This window comes from Microcaecilia unicolor, chromosome 1, assembly GCF_901765095.1.
Source record: "Microcaecilia unicolor chromosome 1, aMicUni1.1, whole genome shotgun sequence".
Classification (NCBI taxonomy): domain Eukaryota; kingdom Metazoa; phylum Chordata; class Amphibia; order Gymnophiona; family Siphonopidae; genus Microcaecilia; species Microcaecilia unicolor.
The window spans coordinates 695143472-695165006 of NC_044031.1; the positions used below are offsets into that span (position 1 = coordinate 695143472).

Below are 21535 nucleotides of genomic sequence, written 5' to 3' on the forward strand. Positions count from 1 at the left end.
GGCACGCGTGTATGCGTGGTAGAGCATGTCTCATGCTCCATAAAGCTCTACTTATACTTTTTATAAGTACTGGACCAGGCGATGCGAGTTGGTGTCACCCACCTGTGAGAATATAAAGCCTGCTGTCCTCAGAGAATACCCGCTACAGGAAAGTATCTTCGCTTTTCTGCATTATGTGGCTTTAGGAAAGAAGTATTCAGTAAGACCCTATGAAATTTTGGTTAACATAGTTTGCAACCTGAAATTCACTTACTATGCAGATAATAAACACAGAGCAAGAGAGACCGTTTCTTGTAGAAGGTCCATCACAGGAGTCGCATGTATCATACAGGGCTTGCACATAAATAGATCATCTTGAAGGAAAGTCTTGAGGGGATATCCAGCTTCTCCTTGCACGCCATGGGTCTTGCTATCAGGTTCTAGTGTCAGGCCAGGTTGACACTCAATGGGTTCTGAACTGGAACAGCTGGCACAGATTCTGTCACACTCTGCAAATATAGCCCATGTTTTTATTTTTACTATTAGATTTTGTATTGGTTAGACATGTTTATGTAGGCAATAATGAACTGAGGAAAGAATGAAATTGATTTCATGGGTATGACAACTGACAATCGAATCTCTGCAGGAAATGTGCCTTTAAAGATGGCTGTGTGTGTTCGTTGTAAGCAGAGGGGAAGACACTGCAAATGGTGATACTAAGTATGAGTACCTTCAAAGCCATCTTTTGTGATAAGATTTTGTGTTTAGGGCTGATTGGGATTACAAGTATGCAGTATTTATTTATTTTTTGTTACATTTGTACCCTGCACTTTCCCACTCATGGCAGGCTCAATGCAGCTTACATATACAGGTACTTATTTGTACCTGGGACAATGGAGGGTTAAGTGACTTGCCCAGAGTCACAAGGAGCTGCCTATGCCTGAAGTGGGAATCGAACTCAGTTCCTCAGGACCAGAGTCCACCACCCTAACCACTAGGCCACTCCTCCACTCAGATGTTTTTAATGGGAGTAATCGTTTGTGTGTGTCTAATTTTATTGATAGAGAGGGGCATTTTTGATATGATGTCTAAGCCTCACTTTAGACGTTTTGCAAAAAAGATTAAAAATCTGAATAAGAAATTCATTTTCCCAAAAGAAAAATGTCTATCTTTTGTTTTTGAAAATACTGTTTCTAACAAGGTTTTGTTCTTTGAACGTTTTGTTTTTGGTCCATTTTCAAATAAAACAAAACTTCTAAGTGAAAAACATAGAAAATCATGCCATTGGGATGTAGGAGGGGCCAGCATTTTTAGTAGACTGGTCTCCCAGACATCCCAGGAGATAAATGGGGCACCCTAGTGGACTTCAAGAACATGCTCCCAGGTACACATCTTACCGTTGCTCCCTTATCTTGTCTGCTGAGCCTCCTAAAACCCACTGCTCACAGCAGTACACAATAGCCCTTATGGATGAAGGAGGCACCTATATGTGGTTAGAGTGGGTTTCTGGTAAGTTTTGGAGGACCACAAATGTGACAGGTAGAGAGGGATAGGGACCAGAGTCCCCCACACCATGGTGCACTGCACTGACCACTTCACTACTCCAGGGACCAGCATGCTGCTCTAATAGACCTGGCTCTAACATCTGAGGCTGTCAAAGAGGTTGCTAAATCATATTTGTATTCATATTTGTGGGGGGTGGGAAGGGGTCAGTGATCACTGGGAACCCTTTTGTGCCTTATTTGTTATAAAAACAGGTCTAGCTCAAAACATCTTAGTTTTAGTCCTGGACGGGTTTGTTTTGTTCCATTATGGCTGAAAAATGTCAATGTGTTAGGAACGCTCAAAACCCGCCTTTAACACACCCCTGACATGCCCCCTTGTGATTTGAACACACTTCTGACGGATTTCATAGAAAATGTCTAATAATTGGTTTTGAAAATACTAATTTGGATGTTTTGGTGAGAAAAACGTCCAAATGCAGATTTATGCCACTTTTTGGATGTTTTTCTCTTTTGAAAATGCGCTCCAGAGTCATCTAATTTTAAATTCTTTGACAGATATATTTGATAATCTTTTCTGCCCATTTTGGAGGTGAATTGCCTTTTTTAGAAGCCTTTTTTTAAGTATTAAAGGATATTTCAGAAGCATTTTTTGCATTGTACATGTGGAAGATATGTAATTTGAGTATTTGGGAGGATTCTATATATGGCACTGAACATTAGGCACTACTTTTCCATCAAATTTTTTGGCATGGAAAAGAGTTGTAACAGATGCAAGGTGCCAAAATGGGGCAGACATGACAGATCTGTGTGAAAACATATTTATGCTCCCATTTATAGAATAGCACCTAAGTGTTTCCATGCGGGTCTGCAAAGGGTGGATGGCCATGTGAGGAGCATGTGAAGATCAGGGACATTCCGTTAAAATGTGAGCAGTGTTATAGAATAGTGCTGATCCACACCCAACTTGCATGCCAGGATTTACACCTGGTTCGCCCAAAGTTGGGCGCGGATCCCAGCACTACATGCTATTCTATAAAGGGCACCAATTCCAGAACGTGTACTATAGATTACCATTCTGTGCCAATTTTCTTTTGTGCCAAATTTTGAGCGCCATTTACTAAATCTAGCCCTTTGTGAGTTTACGCATGTTTTTTTCCTACAGCCTTTTTGTTCAGTACCTAAAAATTGTATCTGTCTTGATTTTGGATAATTGCAGCTGTCTGGAACAATAAAAAGATGTTTACCTTTTATGTAATGTGTGCATACATGTAACTGATTACATTTTTAAGATATAATGCATGGGTGAAGCATTCACCAATTTCTCTTTCCAATTAGATTCTATAGACAAAAATTACGGTGTCTGACTGCGGGTGCACATAGAGGCCCTTTTAGTAAGCTGCGTAAGGTAATAATGAATGCCTAATGCAGCTTAAAATGGCATACTGTGGAATGCCTTCGCATATAAGTATTGCCACACTGGGACAGGCCAAAGGTCCATCAAGCCCAGCATCCAGTTTCCAACAGTGGCCAATCCAGATCACAAATACCTGGCAAGATCCTGAAAAAGTTTAATACATTTTATGCTTCTTATCCCAGAAATAAGCAGTGGATTTTCCCCAAGTCAATTTAATAATGGAAGCTGTCCAGACATTTTTTAAACCCCACTAAGCTAACCGCCTTTACCACATTCTCCGGCAACAAATTCCACAGTTTAATTACACGTTTTCTCCAATTTGTATTAAATTTACTACATTGTAGCTTCATCGCATGCCCCCTAGTCCTAGTATTTTTGGAAAGAGTAAACAAACGATTCACGTCTACCCATTCCATTCCACTCATTATTTTATAGACCTCTATCATATCTCCCCTCAGCCATCTTTTCTCCAAGCTGAAGAGCCTTAGCCACTTTAGCCTTTCCTCATAGAGAAGTCATCCCATCCCCTTTATCATTTTCATCGCCCTTCTTTGTATCTTTTCTAATTCCACTATATCTTTTTTGAAGTGCAGCGACCAGAATGTCTGCAGTAAGTACCAAATCAGCGTGTGTTAATTATGCACTAAAAAACTTTTTTGAGTGGGCATGTCAGGAGATGGAGAGTGGGCACTCCTGTGCTAAACAGTGCAGCTGCATTACCATGTGCTAACTGAAATACTGCGTGAGCCCTTACCACCTATAAAATGGGTAGCGGTAAGTGCACATGCAGTAATTTATTTACTGTAAATCTACTGACTCAATGTAACTTAATCAATGTTTCAATCTGCGGGGGCTATAAATGTCATCTAATTCATTCAATGATTGCCCAGCGCCTTCAGCTCACATAACAATGTAGTATCTTCCCTTATATCTTTTCCAAACCATGCATATACACATCCAATCTTTTTAGATTTAAATAGATTTAATTTAGCTAACGTAGCTAACAGACTTCAGTAGCACAATGAGTGCAACAGTGGCAATTCATTTGTCAAGAGACCCGATTGCTCTCAAATCTTGACAAGCCATTGGCTCTTCATAGGTCCACTCATAATTTCCTTCAATAATATTATTCATTCTTACATAAAGTGTTACTCATTTAAAATAACTAAATTAATTGGAACTTAGCTTTTTAGTAGTTATTTCTTATTGATTAACAGGACCAATGGTAAACAAGACCGACATGCGGTATGTTTCGTAGAAGCTGCGTCAGGGTCAGGTCCACTAGAAGTAAGGAAAAATACTCAAAATTAGAACTATAGCAATGTAACAATATCAAATACTCAATCCTCCCATATCTAATATAAAAAGCACTTACTATCAAGGACGCCATCCTCAAATCTTTACTCTAAGATGGCTCCAACATCCTTGAACTTTAAATAGTACTGCCCACGATTCCCACCAATCAGAGTGTTGTCTACCTGAACCTATCAAAACTCTGTAAATAAGTACGTCAAAGGAGAGATCCCCAATCTAATTGGTTGTTCAGACCTTGAGGAAATAAAGAATCTAGACTAAATATCCAGTGCTGCTCGTTAAAATTGAGAATTTTGGCAATGTCACCACCCTCCCTTCCCTCACAAACTGTGTTAATAATTCTCCACCGTAAATCAGATGTAGTATGAGCTTTATCTATCCAGTGCTGGACCAATGGAGCTGATACTGTCCGAGTGTGAATGCGAGACTTGTGTTCTTCTAGTCTCTGTTTTATCGGGTGTGATGACCGTCCCACATAGATTAAATCACATGGACAGAGAATCGCATACACCACACTAGCAGTTTCACATGTGGTGTTTACTCAGATTGAGATAGTCTTACTTCTGTTTGGGACAGTCCAGGTTTTACCAGTAATGGCTAAGGTACACCATTGACAGCGCATACATGCCTCCTGACTAGTCAGTTGAGATGGAGTATTGTAATCTAAATGTTTGTAAGAAAGGGTTTCACCTATAGTCCTACCTCGGCGATATGCCACTATAGGATGTTCCTAGAAACAAGCATGAATGGATAATATTTCTCAATATCTATGTATGTGAAGTAACAAACGTAGCACCCTTGTTATAGGGAAGTACTGCCATAAGTCTGTCTTCTGGATCCTTAGTGTTATATTGTAATAATAACTCTCTATTGGCAAATTTAGCTCTCCGGTAAGACCTTTTAATAACAGATTGTGGGTAACTCCTCTCCATCAAACGCTCTTTCAATTGTATAGCGTGTAATGACTTATTGGTAACCCTTTCTTCAGACGGTAAGAGTGGGAACTAGTAAAGTGTAATAAAGTATTTCTTGCTACTGGTTTATGGTATAGAGTGGTTTGGATTAAGGCATCATCTCGATAAATTACAATATCCAAGAATTTATTTACTGGCCATGCACTAATGGCAACATTAGCTCATGCACTATAGAAACAATGTATGGGTAGCTGATGAAATAATTGTACAAAATATCATTTAAATACAATCTTCAATTAGATTGAAATCTGCATTAGACATCCGCTAATATATTAATAATAGTGGGTGGAAAAAAATTAGCTGCTGGATTAACAGCATGAAAAAAACCCCATCAATAGCCACTTCAGAAAATATTTGTGACATCAGACTTTGATTATGTTTATATAATTTAGAAAGTTGTTAATTTTCACTGCATATGTAGACTGTTGCACTTATATACATGGTGTGTTTTTTGGTGAAGAGTTTTTAGCTCTGCAGGAGTTTCCTTGGAGCTCTTTGGAGGCTTTTTCCACCCAATATTGTTAATATATTAGTGGATGTCTAATACAGATTTCAATCTAATTGAGGATTGTTTTAAATCATATTTTGTGTAACATCAGCGCATGGCCATTAATATAAAAATAGAAAAAGGCCATTTTTACCACAGCTAAGACCACTTTTTACCACAGCTTGTTAAAAGGACCCCATACTTATTTAACTGTTTAATATGTTTTTATTTTTCTCTAATGTGTCTACTCTTTTTACCCCTGATACAGGCATGAGCCAAAACATAGCCACATTAAATTTTAAGATTTTATTGTGTTACTTTAACATTAGCTATGTATCTATGATTCAGTTTAAGGGCCCTGTTTACTAAGGCAGGTTAGTGTTTTTAGCACATGCTAAAATTTAGCACCCACTAACACTAGAGACACCCACATATTCCTATGAGTGTCTCTAGCATTAGTGCACACTCATTTTTAGCGTGTGCTTAAAATGATAGCGTCCCTACAGCGAGGCTTAGTAAACAGGGCCATTTCTTAATATCATAAATAGGTGTCTGGTTTTACTCTGATTTTGTCTTTCTGCCAATATACTATTCACTATAAAATAATTGAAGGACATATATGTGTATGTTTAATATATCACACTAGTGTCTGACATTTATTTTCATAATCTGTCGCCCTTTTCCTTTCTCATGCTTGTTCCTCTACATGAATGATCCATTTATTGAGTAGCAATGACTGAGCTGTATGGTCTTCTCTAAAAAATGAACTCCAAAATTATTGGTTGGCAATGTACAGCAGCAAACTATAACACTGAAAACAAATAGCTAAAGTTGACCCACTACAATAGAAAAAATATGTGAGAATAAAGCACGTTACACTAAAGGAAAGGAAAAAGCCTCAAAGAGCTCCAGACCAACAGATCTATAGAGGTAAAAGCGATCAAAATGATCTATTCCTCATCATTGGCTGAAAAAACCTTCCCAATGTCTGACTAAAATTTTTTGTGGGATTTACTATATAAATTTATTTATTTATAAATTTATTTATTTGTTACATTTGTATCCCACATTTTCCCACCTATTTGCAGGCTCAATGTGGCTTACATTGTACCGTGAAGGCGTTTGCTAACTCTGGTAGAGAAACAAATACAAAGTGAAGTTACAGTCGAATAAGGTTCATATGTTACAGACACATTGGGAATCATAGAGAAGGAGAGTTATATGGAGGGGCATAATTGAACGAAAACGTCTATCTCCATGGGCGTTTATCTCCGAGAACGGGTCCGTGAAGGGGCGGACCGAACCGTATTTTCGAAAAAAATAGACGTCCATGTTTTATTCGACAATTTGTGAGCTGGGCGTTTTTGTTTTTCAGTGATAATGGAAAATGAAAGCGCCCAGCTCAAAAACGAATAAATCCAAGGCATTTGTTCGTGGGAGGGGCCAGGATTCGTAGTGCACTGGACCCCTCACATGCCAGGACACCAACCGGGCACCCTAGGGGGCACTTTTACAAAAACAAAAAAAAAAAGGTAAAAGAGCTCCCAGATGCATAGCACCCTTCCCTTGTGTGTTGAGCCCCCCAAATCCCCCTCAAAACCCACTGCCCACAAGTCTACACCATTACTATAGCCCTAAGGGGTGAAGGGGGGCACCTACATGTGGGTACAGTGGGTTTGGGGGGGTTGGACGACTAAGCATTAAGCAGCACAATTGTAACAGGTAGGGGGGGATGGGCCTGGGTCCACCTGCCTGAAGTCCACTGCACCCCCTAACAACTGCTCCAGGGACCTGCATACTGCTGCCAGGGAGGTGGGTATGACATTTGAGGGTGAAAATAAAAAGTTGTGAAACATCATGTTTTGTGGTGGGAGGGGGTTAGTGACCACTGGGGGAGTCAGGGGAGGTCATCCCCGATTCCCTCTGGTGGTAATCTGGTCATTTAGGGCACTTTTGGGGCCTTATTCGTGAAAAAACAGGGTCCAGGAAAAGTGTCCTAAATTCTAGCTAAAAACGCATACTTTTTTCCCATTATCGGTGAAATGCGCCCATCTTTGTTCGGCAGATAACCACGCCCCAGTTCCGCCTTCGCCACACCTCTGACACGCCCCCATCAACTTTGTCCGCATCCGCGACGGAGTGCAGTTGAAAACGTCCAAAAATCGGCTTTCGATTATACCGCTTTATTCGTTTTTGTGAGATAAACGTCCATCTCCCGATTTAGGTCGGAACTTGGGCGTTTTTCTCGTTCGATTATAAGCAGGATAGTGTTCATTACGAGCTTTAGTTACATTGTGTTACAGGGTTCAGACACTTAAGTTGGGTCAGGAGGGTATGCCTTATTGAACAGGTTAGTCATTAGTAATTTCCGGAAGTTGAAGTAATGCTTTTGGTAATGCATTCCACAGTTGTGTACATATGTAGGAAAAGCTGGATGCATAAGTTGATTTGTATTTGAGTCCTTTACAGCTTGGGTAGTGGAGATTTAAGTATGTACATGTTGATACGACTGTGTTTCTGGTTGGTAGGTCTATGAGGTTGGTCATGTATCCTGGGGCTTCGCCATAAATAATTTTATGGACCAGAATGCAGATCTTGAAAGCAATACGTTGGGAGCCAGTGCAATTTTTCTCAGAGAAGTTTGGCGCTTTCCAATCGTGTTTTTCCAAATATGAGTCTGGCTGCTGTGTTTTGAGCAGTCTGAAGTTTTTTTATGAGCTACTCTTTGCATCCCGCATAGATTCCATTGCAGTAGTCAGCATGGCTTAGTACCATTGATTGTATCAGGTTGTGGAATGTTTCCCTCAGGAAGAATGGTTTCACGTGTTTAAGTTTCCACATTGAGTGGAACATTTTCTTGCTTGTAGAGTTCACTTGGCTCTCAAAGTAGCAATTAAGATTCAAAACGTGCAAAAGTACACATTTACTTAAAGTGTAAAATGCTGTCAATGTACACTGTTGTCAAAAGCAAACACAGCATAGAATACTAAGCTTCAAAAGCTCCGATAAGTCGTCTGTGCTGAAGTCATAGTTCCAGCTCTGAACAATCCCCCAGCAGCAAACTATGCCAAGTTAGCATAGCTAGGAATGCATTCTTCCCACTTTCTCAGGCTATTTACCCATATATTCCTAAAAATATGGTCTATAAATTCTTTTCCAATGGATCATGCCTCATTTGTGAATCACTGCTATTCTACTTAAAAGAAAATGATCAGTGAGCAATGAATTTCTAATGACATTTGGCTGTTCATCACCTGTCCAAATAGTCCTGTACACAGATGTTTAAAAGTAGCTTAGAATAAACAGACTGTTCAGTGTAATTTTTGTCACTGTTGTTTATACAGCTCTATAAAATTTTCCCGAGAGCAAGCAAATATTCTTCAGTGTACAAAATTTAAGTGTTTCACTATTGCTCCAGATATCTGATCCAATCTGTGGTGCTCTGTCTGCTGCCCTTGGACTGACCCTGTTTGGGGTCATAGCGGAAAACAGCAGCACAGTTTGTTCTTTCTTTGAGAAAAAAAAAAACCCACTGTGAGTTCCTTGGTAGCGCATTGTGCCAAGAAGAGCAAAGTTTCACACACTGTAGCTAAAACACTTAAGCACATGAAGTGCTGCTGGGCTATTTTGATAACTTCATAATCTAGTGTTCCTTCCCTGCTCAGATCAATCCATCTCTCCTGAACTTTTAAATTCTCTGCAGAATTCAGAGACATGAATAACATCAATCACTGCAGAAAACTTTGTCAGACAGAATCAAATATCTCCCAAACTAATTCTTGAGACTGCTGGAATGTCTTCTTAGCAGTATGAAAGAATATACCAGGGAATGTGACACATCTCCAAACATTCATTGGGCGTCTTTTACTAAGGCGCGCTCACGTTTTCAGCGCACACTAAAATGTGGGTGTGCTAAACATTAGAGACGCCCATAGAAATGCATTGGCATCTCTAATGTTTTGCGCGCCCACAATTTTAGGGTGTGCCAAAAACATGAGCGCACCTTACTAAAAGACGTCCATTGTTATTTAGCCCGAAATAGACATTCATAGCTTTATCTTATTAAGGAACCTTATTACTAAACTGTACTAAAAATGTAGGTTCTTTTGTACATTAATAGTTAACATGGAAATTTACATTAACTTTTACTATTATGGTTGATAGACCTTTTCTACTTTGGTTTATTGTAACCTAGACTTCCTATTGTGCTCTATTTTATAACTCCCCCTTTTCAATTTATTTTATATTGTAGATCAATTAGATAAGCAATTAAAGGTGAACTATGAACTAAGAGTCTCATCGGTGGGGATGTTGGGAACCAAGGAGATTAGATTGAGAACAGGAGATGGCATGATGTCAAAAAGCGGAACCCAATTAGGTTAATCTCCCTTTCCCTCTCCCCCACACAGCCATCATCCCAGTACATACTACTACTATTTATCATTTCTAAAGCACTACTAGACATACGCAGCGCTGTACACTTGAACATGAAGAGACATGAGCTTACAATCTAATTAGGACAGACAAACAGGACAAACGAGATAAGGGAATATTAAAGTGAGGATGATAAAATAAGGGTTCTGAACAAGTGAATAAGGGTTAGGAGTTAAAAGCAGCATCAAAAAGGTGGGCTGTTAGCTTAGATTTGAAGATGGCCAGAGATGGAGCTTAACACACTGGCGGAATATTAATAGTGCAGCAGAATTTTGAACAGATTGAAGAGGAGAGAGATGGCTAAGTGGGAGACCTGTGAGAAGCAAGTTGCAATAGTCTAAGCGAGAGGTGATAAGAGCGTGGATGAGGGTTTTGGTAGCGTTCTCAGAAAGGAAAGGGCGAATTTTGCTGATATTATAGAGAAAGAAATGACAGGTTTTAGTAGTCTGTTAAATATGTGCAGAGAAGGAGAGGGAAGAGTCGAAGATAACCCCGAGGTTACGAGCTGATGAGACAGGAAGGATGAGAGTGTTATCCATAGGGGCGTACCAGCACCTTTTTCCCCCGGTGAGTCCTGCACCCTTTCTCTCACTCCCCTACTTACTGTTTTTTTCTAGGACTCGGCAGCGCGAACGGTGCAGGCAGTGATTAAGAGAGGCTGGCAGCGTCGGAGCTTCCCTCTGCGAGTCCCACCTATACAGAAACAAGAAGTTGAATCAAAGTAGGTGGAACTCGCAGAGGGAAGCTCTGACGTTGCCAGCCTCTCTCAATTGCTGCCTGCACCATTCTCACTGCAGAGTCTGACACTGGCAGCCTTTCTTTATTGCTTTGTAGAAGGCAGGCAGTGGGTGGAGAAGGAGGACAGGTTGGGGAAAGAAGAATCGATAGAAGGAGAGGGCAGGGGAGAGAGGAGAATCGCTGGGCATCGATGTAAGGGGAGGGCAGGGGCGAGAGGAGAATCACTGGACATGGATGGGAGGGGAGGGCAGGAGAGAGAGGAGACATACTGGGCATGAATGGGAGGGGAGGTCAGGGAAGAGAGATTCGCTGGACATGGATGGAAGGAGAGGGCAGGGGAGAGGAGAATCGTTGGACATGGATGAGAAAGGAGGGAAGGGAAGAGAGGAGAATCGCTGGACATGGATGGCAGGGGAGGACAGGGGACAGAGGAGAATCGCTGGACATGGGAGGGGAGGGCAGGGGAGAGAGGAGACATGCTGGACATGGATGGAGGGGAGGGAAGACAGGAAGGAGATGCACATGCATGGGAGGGAAGGGCATGGAAGAGAGGAGAAATGCTGGAAATGGATGGAGAGGAGAGCAGGAGATAGAGGAGAATTGCTGGACATGGATGGATGGAGGGGTTTGGGGGGAGAGAGGAGAAATGCTGGACTTGGATGGAGGGGATGGGAGAGAGAATTATTGCTTTATATGAATACAGGGGAGGGAAGAGAGGAGAAATGCTGGACATGGATGGAAGGGAGGAGAGAGGAAAAGTGCTGGACATGGATGGAGGGAAGGAAAGAAAAAAAAAAAAGAAGAAGATGCACATGGATGGAGATGAGGGAAAGGGAAGAGAGGCATGGATGGAGAAAATAGGCAAAAGCTGGATCCACGTTATACCTCCTCCAGTCAATTCCACAGAGGAGGACACAGCTTTTACTTATGGATGTAGGGCAAGAAATGAAGAAGAAAGAAGGAAAGTAAAGAAATAAATGGAAAGGAAGCCCTGGAAACTGAGTTAAGAGAACAGATAGAGAGCAGCAGAAACAGAGACTGGGACCAATATGGATAGAAAAACAAAGTCACCAGACAACAAAGGTAGAAAAATCATTTTATTTTCATTTTAGTGTTTGGAATATGTCCAATTTGAGAATTTACATCTGCTGTCTTATTTTGCACTGGGTATACTGGAGCTGTAATAGCTTACTACTACTACTATTTATCATTTCTTTAGCACTACAAGGCATACGCAGCGCTGTATACCATACACAGAAATGATTTATAATGAAAAAAAAATCACGTTATTTTTTTCTCCTATACTAGTATAATATTTTCAATGAGTCATGTTGTGGATGGGGAAGTAAGCATACCAGCACATTCATTTTTGTCCTGGCAAAGGTAGAGTTGAGGAATCCAACCCTTTCACTTGAAGCAGGTTTGCACTGGGAGAATTTGCATCAGCAGGTCCAATAAAAGTATATATCCTGTCCAAAACAGGTGCTACATTTTCAGGGTTTTCTAAGCCCATAGAAAATAGCACATATGGAGATCATGCCAAACTGTTTCCCATGAGGCAGATAAAGCATTATTTGCATATGGTAATCCCTCATTTATTCATGATAATGTGCTAATTTTAGTGTGTAAGAATCCTTTGTGGACTCTCACTAGGCCTGTATGCTTCTGCATTCAGGACCAAACCAAGTTAGAGTACATAGGGGATGTTTACCATTTGGTTACCAATATAAATGTGTCCCAAACATCAGTATGGAACGTAGATCATGAACAAATAATATTTTAATTTTTTAATCTTTTAATTTTGATATCTGGAGACCATCAGATCTAACTGCCTCACACAACCATCAGAACATATATTTGTTCTATCGCAATAAGCGAAATGGTGTGGTGCAAATCCTCATTGGCTCCTCCCATTATTCAACAGCATTCTTATATTATGTATATTGCTTCTATTTTTAATTCTATTTCCTTGTATAATCCACATATAACTCATGGAAAAGTTAATATTTATAAAGACACTTATCTTAAATGATAGCAGCTTAAAGATAGCAGAGATATCAGAGATATCAGGGAACCCCCGCCGACATGGCCAAGTTTCGCGTAAAGCTTTTTCAAGGAAGAGGCTCACTGAAATACAAAACGACCAAAATCAGCCAAAGATTTAAAATGTAACCATCTCCAGCATCAAAAGTTATTTTATAAAACATCTTACATCAACTTTATGTTAACATACCTTTCCATCCTGTAATCACTCCTACGTACAAAAGATGGCCGCGGCATTTTCAGGCGACCTCATTATTTAAATGAACCACAGCTGATCGTAAAAGTACTATGCCGATTGGCTGCTCAAAGAAACCCAACAGCCAGTAAAACTACAACAAGGACCACCAATCTATTTCTGCATTTAAACCAACCGGAAGTAATGTATTCAACTGGAATATCCACCTTTGTTCTTTCAAATTTAGTAAATGAGAAATATTACCACCCTCCCATCCCACATCCACTTGATCAATGATTCTCCATCTAAGGTCCGTTAGCAAATGACCATAATCGGACCAATGTTGAACCATGGGTGCAGATAATATTAAATTTTTAATACGCGATTTATGTTCATTCAAACGTATTTTAATAGGTCTGCTAGATCTTCCTACGTATATTTTATGACAAGGGCAAATGATTACATATACTACATTCTTAGAGAGACAATTAGTATTTGACTTGGCATAAATGGGTCAAATACTAATTGTCTCTCTAAGAATGTAGTATATGTAATCATTTGCCCTTGTCATAAAATATACGTAGGAAGATCTAGCAGACCTATTAAAATACGTTTGAATGGACATAAATCGCGTATTAAAAATTTAATATTATCTGCACCCATGGTTCAACATTGGTCCGATTATGGTCATTTGCTAACGGACCTTAGATGGAGAATCATTGATCAAGTGGATGTGGGATGGGAGGGTGGTAATATTTCTCATTTACTAAATTTGAAAGAACAAAGGTGGATATTCCAGTTGAATACATTACTTCCGGTTGGTTTAAATGCAGAAATAGATTGGTGGTCCTTGTTGTAGTTTTACTGGCTGTTGGGTTTCTTTGAGCAGCCAATCGGCATAGTACTTTTACGATCAGCTGTGGTTCATTTAAATAATGAGGTCGCCTGAAAATGCCGCGGCCATCTTTTGTACGTAGGAGTGATTACAGGATGGAAAGGTATGTTAACATAAAGTTGATGTAAGATGTTTTATAAAATAACTTTTGATGCTGGAGATGGTTACATTTTAAATCTTTGGCTGATTTGGTCGTTTTGTATTTCAGTGAGCCTCTTCCTTGAAAAAGCTTTACGCGAAACTTGGCCATGTCGGCGGGGGTTCCCTGATATCTCTGATATCTCTGCTATCTTTAAGCTGCTATCATTTAAGATAGGTGTCTTTATAAATATTAACTTTTCCATGAGTTATATGTGGATTATACAAGGAAATAGAATTAAAAATAGAAGCAATATACATAATATAAGAATGCTGTTGAATAATGGGAGGAGCCAATGAGGATTTGCACCACACCATTTCGCTTATTGCGATAGAACAAATATATGTTCTGATGGTTGTGTGAGGCAGTTAGATCTGATGGTCTCCAGATATCAAAATTAAAAGATTAAAAAATTAAAATATTATTTGTTCATGATCTACGTTCCATACTGATGTTTGGGACACATTTATATTGATGATTTACTAGTCCCCACATCTTCTTTTTTGGTGGTTTTTTGTGAAGAGTACCATTTGGTTACAGCATCCCCCTTCTGGAATGGCTATGTGGCATGGTGGACGATTTTCTGATAGAAACAAGGCTCAGCTCTTCGACCTAGTTGAGTTTATTTCTTGTGTGAAAACTCCTTAAGTTTTGAGTTTGATTCAAGTGTGAAGTGAATGTAAAATATAGAGGTTTTACTCATCCCTTCTGCCTATCAAATTAAGGAGTGGAGCGGCAGCTTGACTCACAAGCCTAAGGAACAAGGAGAAAGAAGCCCTACTTAGAAGCTGGACTATCAGAGGAGTTACTATCTTCCAGGTTATCCCTATTTGAAACAATCGTGTGGAAGTGGAACCCAGAAAGGAGAGACTGTGTGTTACATTCAGAAGGGAATAGGTTTGCCCCTGTGCACAGGAAACCTTTTGCTCCAGAGGACTGATGATTATTGAAAGGAATCACAGACAGATAAGGAAGAGCATGGACAATTATAGTGTTCATTACTATTCTGTACAACGTCATGACAGAATAGGGTTATCAACTTTATGACAAAGAAAAACCCAACACTTGGCCTTCCCTTGTCCCACCCCATGCCCTGCCCCATTGCCACACTCATTGTTGCACCTTTCCTCCGCCCCATCTTTCTATAACCAACTGTCCACATTAGGATTGCCATCTCAGAAGAAAAACTGCCACACGTAAGTATGCTCTATGTTTATTTCACAAACTTTACATTACAGAAACAGAGTTCCAGTAACTAAAACCCACATAAAGCAAACACATTTCAGACCTATATAGAAAACCTGTCATAATAAAGCAGCACTCTAGCAGCAAACCTGGCCAATGAAAAGCTGGCCAGTTAGCAATCCTAGGACAGAAAGACTACCTCAAAGCAGTAATTGTTTTGCACTTATCTTCAGGAAAGAGAGTTGGAGCACCTCATATCCGTCTCTGAGTTATTATGTGAAGGGACCTCTAGGCAGGAAGTCCTCAGTGTACACATTGATATAGTCCCTATACATGTTAGTTAAGATGTACTTTTAAGGGAGGGGTCTCCAAAAGGCCCCCACAGAACAAGGGAGGAGGGGAGATGAAGAGAAATCCCTCCCGAGAGAACCTGTTACCTTGGAGAAGAGTGCGTATATTGTAAGTGAATAGAAGGGGAGATGATCAGGAAGAAATTAGTGTTCTGTGGGGGCCTTTCAGACACTCCTCCCCTTAGAAATGCTTCTTAACTAACATATAGAGGGACTGTATCAATATCTACACTGTGGACTTCCTGCAAAGCATGCTGTTTTTAACACATACAAGATACCCATAATGTTAATTTTCATTACATAGATCTCATACTTTATGAAAATATTCAGTCTAACATGCGATTTTATTTGTGCAATATCCCTGTACCTCTCCAGATTATTTCAGTAAGAGGCCCTTTTACTAAAGGGCGTTAAGCCCTAACACATGCTTGGCGTGTGAAAAACATGTTACCATAATCTCCCGGATTCTATATAGTGTGACCGAAATTGCGCACACAAATCCGGTCATATTCTGGATTTGTGTGCGCAATTTAATTACTTAACAAGCCAATCAGTGCCGATAATTGCCACTTAACAAGCAATTATTGATACTAATTGCTTGTTGTCATTAATTAAAATTTACGCAGACAACTTGGCTAGGCGTATTCTGTAAAGCGGTGCTTGTAAATTCTAATGTGTGCTGCCAAGAGGGGGCATGGCCATGGGTGTGGAATGGGTGGACCATGGGCATTCTGAAAATCTACACTTAGGGTTATAGAATACACCTGCTCTGCTCCTAACTTAGGTGCCATTATTTACACCACGTTTTACTTGGTGTAAATGGATGCGCCTGGAGTTAGGTGCAGGCATGGCCACTAGACATATTCTATAAACCGTGCATACACCTAGGCAGAAAGATTTTTAGCACTGATTTTTCAGGCGCCATATATAGAATCTAGTCTAAAACGTGTTAAAGCATTTTACGGTATTTTGCCTGTTTGCATGCGCTAAGCATGCACTAACTATTTCTCAGAAATATTTTTTTAAGAAGGGGCATGGCATGGGTGGGGAATGAGCGTGGAAGCGTTAACCAGCTGGCACATTTGCATTACCACGCAGTAACTGGATAATGCTGAATTAATATGGGAGCGTGTAGCACCTCCTAAACAGTGAATCTTGACAGTGGTGTGTAGTGAAATCATTATGATTGTTTATTAACGTTATTAAAGATACATTTGCAGAGGGTAGTGAGTAGCAAAGTAAAAAAACCCATTAATAACATGCTTCAGTCACCAAATTAAAAAAATAGCATACTAGATTCAGAAACACAGAAAAGTATTAGCACAAGAATGACTTGAAACATACTCATTAATTTTATATTTTGGCCTGTGATTTCACCACGAAATCCTAATCCAAGTCCTGTTAAGTTTGTTTTTTGCAATCAATATCCATTCAACCAACAATGTTTTCATTAGAGGGTAATTTTTTATGAGGGCACTTAAGTAACTGGGCAGAATCTTTCGTATTTCTAATCTATTCTAGAAAGACACAGAGGGACCTACATGTCTTTATAGAATACTAGTACAAAATCCTGCAGAAAATGGATCTGGTGACTGAAAATACAGACATTTACACCTGCATGGAAGAAGGTTACAGCTGCCAACTGGATCTGGATTCATAGGACAGGTTTGATCTAATCCTGATTTTATCGCAATGCATGCTGGGACTTGTAGTCTTGCTGTTCTTAGCGCAATGGTTCCCAAACCTGCTCCTGGAGGCACCCCAGCCCTTCAGGTTTTAGGATATCCTCAATGAATTTTCACGAGAGAGATTTGCCTGCACTGCCTCCACTATATTTACCGCCAGCTGATTTTTACCACGAGCTAAAAACGCTAGCACAGCTTTGTAAAAGACCCCTTTAGAGAATGCAATGTGGAATCCAGAAATACTTGTCTCTGCATGCAACAGGGTAAATCCAGGACTGGATCAACCCTGTCTTGCAAATCTGAATCCAGTTGGCAGCTTTATAGAATGTGTAAATATCACCATGTAATGTACATACGTATTTTATAAAATATGTATATAAACTATTACTCCATTCATGCTGCACCCAGGTATGCCTACTTGCAGCATGCATACTTTTGGGCATGGCCTAATTTTATGAAAGACATTTTATGCACATATAAAGTTTATAAAATCAGCCATTCAAACACTTATGCTGCACAGCTATTAAAAAAAAACATGGAATGAAAGCTTGCAAGGTCTTCAATTTTAAATATATAAATGGCTAAGGAAAACGAACTACTTGTGCAGCTTTGTGAATCTGAACACATATCGCAGCGTTTGTAGCTACTGTCCTCAGCTGGATAGTACTGCAGAGAGCAATTAGCCAGACAGCCTCTGTTTTCAAGGCACAGGCCACCTGCATAGGAGAGGCATTTCATGCTGTCTTCATCAAAGGTCCAGCAAGAGCTATCACAAGCTTCACACAGGCGTTCACCATTTTCATAAGCTCTAGGTGAGAAAGAAACAGCATTCCAGAGGCATCAGAGGGGTAATTTCATAACACTTTTTCTGTGAGTAAGCCTGTTATAGAAAAAGGACTTCCTGCAGCAGGCACACAGAAAAAGTGTGCCTATATTACATAATCTGTTTGTAGGTGTTCCCAGAGGCATAATTTGGGTCATCAGTGCGGCTTCTCTGTTTATTGGGGGGGGGGGGGGGAGGGCACAAATGATAAGAAAGTCATGACAGTGCCTCTGTAATATTTAGGGTGTCCCCATGTCCAGCCCAAACTATGCCTGTAGTTTTGGTAAAGCAGAGGTAAAGGAGGGTTAAGATGAATAGTACTTTATTTAACATATGGTCTAATTCATGTGGTACCCCAGGGGTCCCCGTTGTCTCCTATATTATTTAATGTTTTTGTTCATTCACTAGGGATTTTGCTTGAGAATTAGGGTTACGCATCCTATAGCTACGCAGATGATATTATAGTCCTTATGCCTATAGGATCTAAGCTAGAGGACAGATCACTCAAAAATTCAAGCTGTATATAATTAATAGAATCTTGGATAATGAAGTATAAATTAAAGTTGAATACCAACTTCTTACTTATAGACGCTAAATCTACAGATATTCCTTGTTCTAACAGTATTGCACACACAAATTGTTAACTCTCTCTGATGATCAAAATGTTGGGATTATGGGTAGATAGCACCTTATATTTGCAACCTCAGATTAATCATCTTATTCAGAAATCTTTTCTACTCAAGAGAAAATTACATTTTATTTGTAAACATTTTGAAAATGAGAGCTTCAAATTGATACTCCAAGCACTAGTATTAACACAATTGGATTATTGTAATGTCTGTTATCTGGGTTGCTCTCGTCAACAGCTAAGAAAAATTCAAACAATTCAAAACACCACTGTTCACTTGATTTTCTCACGTGAAAATATGACAGGATATCCCAGTATTTTGTAAAACTTAACTGGTTGCCCTTAGAAGTGAGAATCTTATTCAAGCTTGCATGTTTTCTTTTTAAAATATTGCATGGTTCTGCACCATTTTATTTATATCAACACATGGCCTTTGCCAAGTCAATTAGAAATCATAGGTTTCATAATTCTAATTTAATCTGTTTTCTTTCTTCAAAGGATAAAAAGAGATTAAAGTTGTTGGAACACTCCTGGGCATTTCAATTTGCCAAACTTTGGAAAGATACTTCAGCTATTTTTCATAGTGCACACTCCTATTTAGACTTTAGGAAAAAGATCAAAACTTGGTTATTTAGAAAATTTGTACCATGTAATGCTTTGTAATTTCTGATCTATCTTTTCTTATGTACTGTATTGTACAGCTATCCTGGGGTATTGCTTCAACTCTCATACTGTTACCCATTTAGAACTGTGAGTTTATAGCGGCATATGACCATGTGTTATGTTATTACAGGCACGTGCTAAACACACATTTACACTTTTACTTATCATGAATAAGCCTATTTATTTTTCAGATCCGAAACTGCAACATTTCTATTCAGTAACATAGAACCATGTTTTGAAGCTGCTCCTACTCTCCCACCGCCACAAAAAAAAAAACCAGCAGCAAAATGACAGTTTCCCAGGTTTTTCCGTGAATTATTTCTGGAAACAGAAGCATATAGGACTAGATTCTATATATCGCACCGAGATTTCTGTGTGGAAATCAAAGTGTATTCTGTAAAATACACTTTAATTTAGGCATACTTTATAAAATAAGCAGAGTGCCGGTCTACGCAACTACATTTAGTTGCAATTAATTATGCCAAGTAAAACCTGGTATAAATCCAGACACCTAAATTAGATGTGGAGCGGGTGTATTCTATAACAACACAGATTTAAGAAATGCCCACAACCTGCCCATTCCATACCCATAACCATGCCCACTTTTCAACTATGCAACATATTTGCATGCACACGTTACTGAATACACTTAGCAAGTAGTGTGCGCAAATTCTAATTAATACCAATTAGTGCTTATAATAGATTGTTAACATCCAATCATCAGCGCTGATTAGCTTGTTAACTAATTAAGTTATGCACATTGTTATGGAATATGCTTCGATTCCCATGCGGATATCTCAGCACGATACATAGAATACCGGGGATAGGGCTTAGGTCTGTAATTTTGTATATAATATTATAAACCACTTTGGTTTTACTACAAAAAGGTGGAATATCAAATGTATTACCCTTACCTCTAATTCTATAGCAGTGCATCGATGCAACAGGTACTCTACAAAGAGAAAGGAAATGGGATTGGATTTGATATACTACCTTGCTGTGGTTACAATCAAGTTTCCAAATGTATTAAAATTTGATATACCACTCAAACAAAAATCTAGGTGGTTTACAACAATAAAATCCATAAAAGTTAGAAAAGAATGCCATCATTGACAGGAAAGCAATAGGAAAACAAAGAGAGAGGGAAAAACAATACATCAATCTTCAGGGACACACATATCAAATCCCAGAGGCTCCAAGGACATCACTCCTGAGTACAGTGAAACGAGGAAAGCAAAAGAGAAATCATGAACTAAAAGCAGTTGTAAACAAAAATGTTTTCAGCTGTTTCTTAAAAACAGATAGGGACTCTTCCTGGCGAACATTCAGAGGTAAGGTGTTCTAAAGCACAGATCCCAAGACTGTAAAAAGTCTATTCCTAAAAGTTTGGAGAGGTATCTCCTGAGGGGAGGGAACTACCAGAAGCTGCTGAGACGAAGACCTAAGGGTCTGAGTAGGAACATAAAGAGACCAAGAGGTCCAAAAGATATTGTGGACCACCAGTAGGGAGAACCTTATATATAAGATACAAAATCTTAAAAGTCATCTGAGAATTGATAGGAAGGAAGTCAGTGTGCCTCCTAGAGTAGCGATATCACATGGTCAAATCTCTTGGAACCAGTCAGCAACTAAATAGCCAATTTTTGGATTACCTGTATGTGGTTTATATACTATATGCAGGTTCTTATTTTGTTCCTGGGCAATGGAAGGTTAAGTGACTTGCCCAAAATCTCAAGAAGCTGTAGTGGGAATCAAACCAGGCTCCCCAGGTTCTAGGGCCACTGCACTAACCATCAGGCCAGTCCTGTAGAATACTAGCATAACAGGGAGTGGCCAAAATGGCAGCCTGAAGCTTGGCTGTGGTTTCTAGCATCTCTTACCTGATGTTTTTGCAAAGGTTTTCTCAAAGTTATGCCCCATACCAAAAGTAAAGGAGTGGAGGAGTGGCCTTGTGGTTAGGGTGGTGGACTTTGGTCCTGGGGAACTGAGGAACTGAGTTTGATTCCCACTTCAGGCACAGGCAGCTCCTTGTGACTCTGGGCAAGTCACTTAACCCTCCATTGCCCCATGTAAGCCGCATTGAGCCTGCCATGAGTGGGAAAGC

General features: G+C 39.6%; 1 long non-coding RNA gene across 1 annotated transcript; it reads right to left on the reverse strand.

The window, feature by feature from the left end:
* Positions 1-227: 227 nt before the first annotated feature.
* On the reverse strand, positions 228-21199 carry LOC115460634. The gene is made up of 5 exons (XR_003940531.1): positions 21103-21199; positions 19579-19585; positions 18939-18946; positions 3471-3475; positions 228-238 (listed from the first exon to the last, which is right to left on the reverse strand). It is a non-coding gene; the product is annotated as an uncharacterized LOC115460634 (long non-coding RNA).
* Positions 21200-21535: the final 336 nt, after the last annotated feature.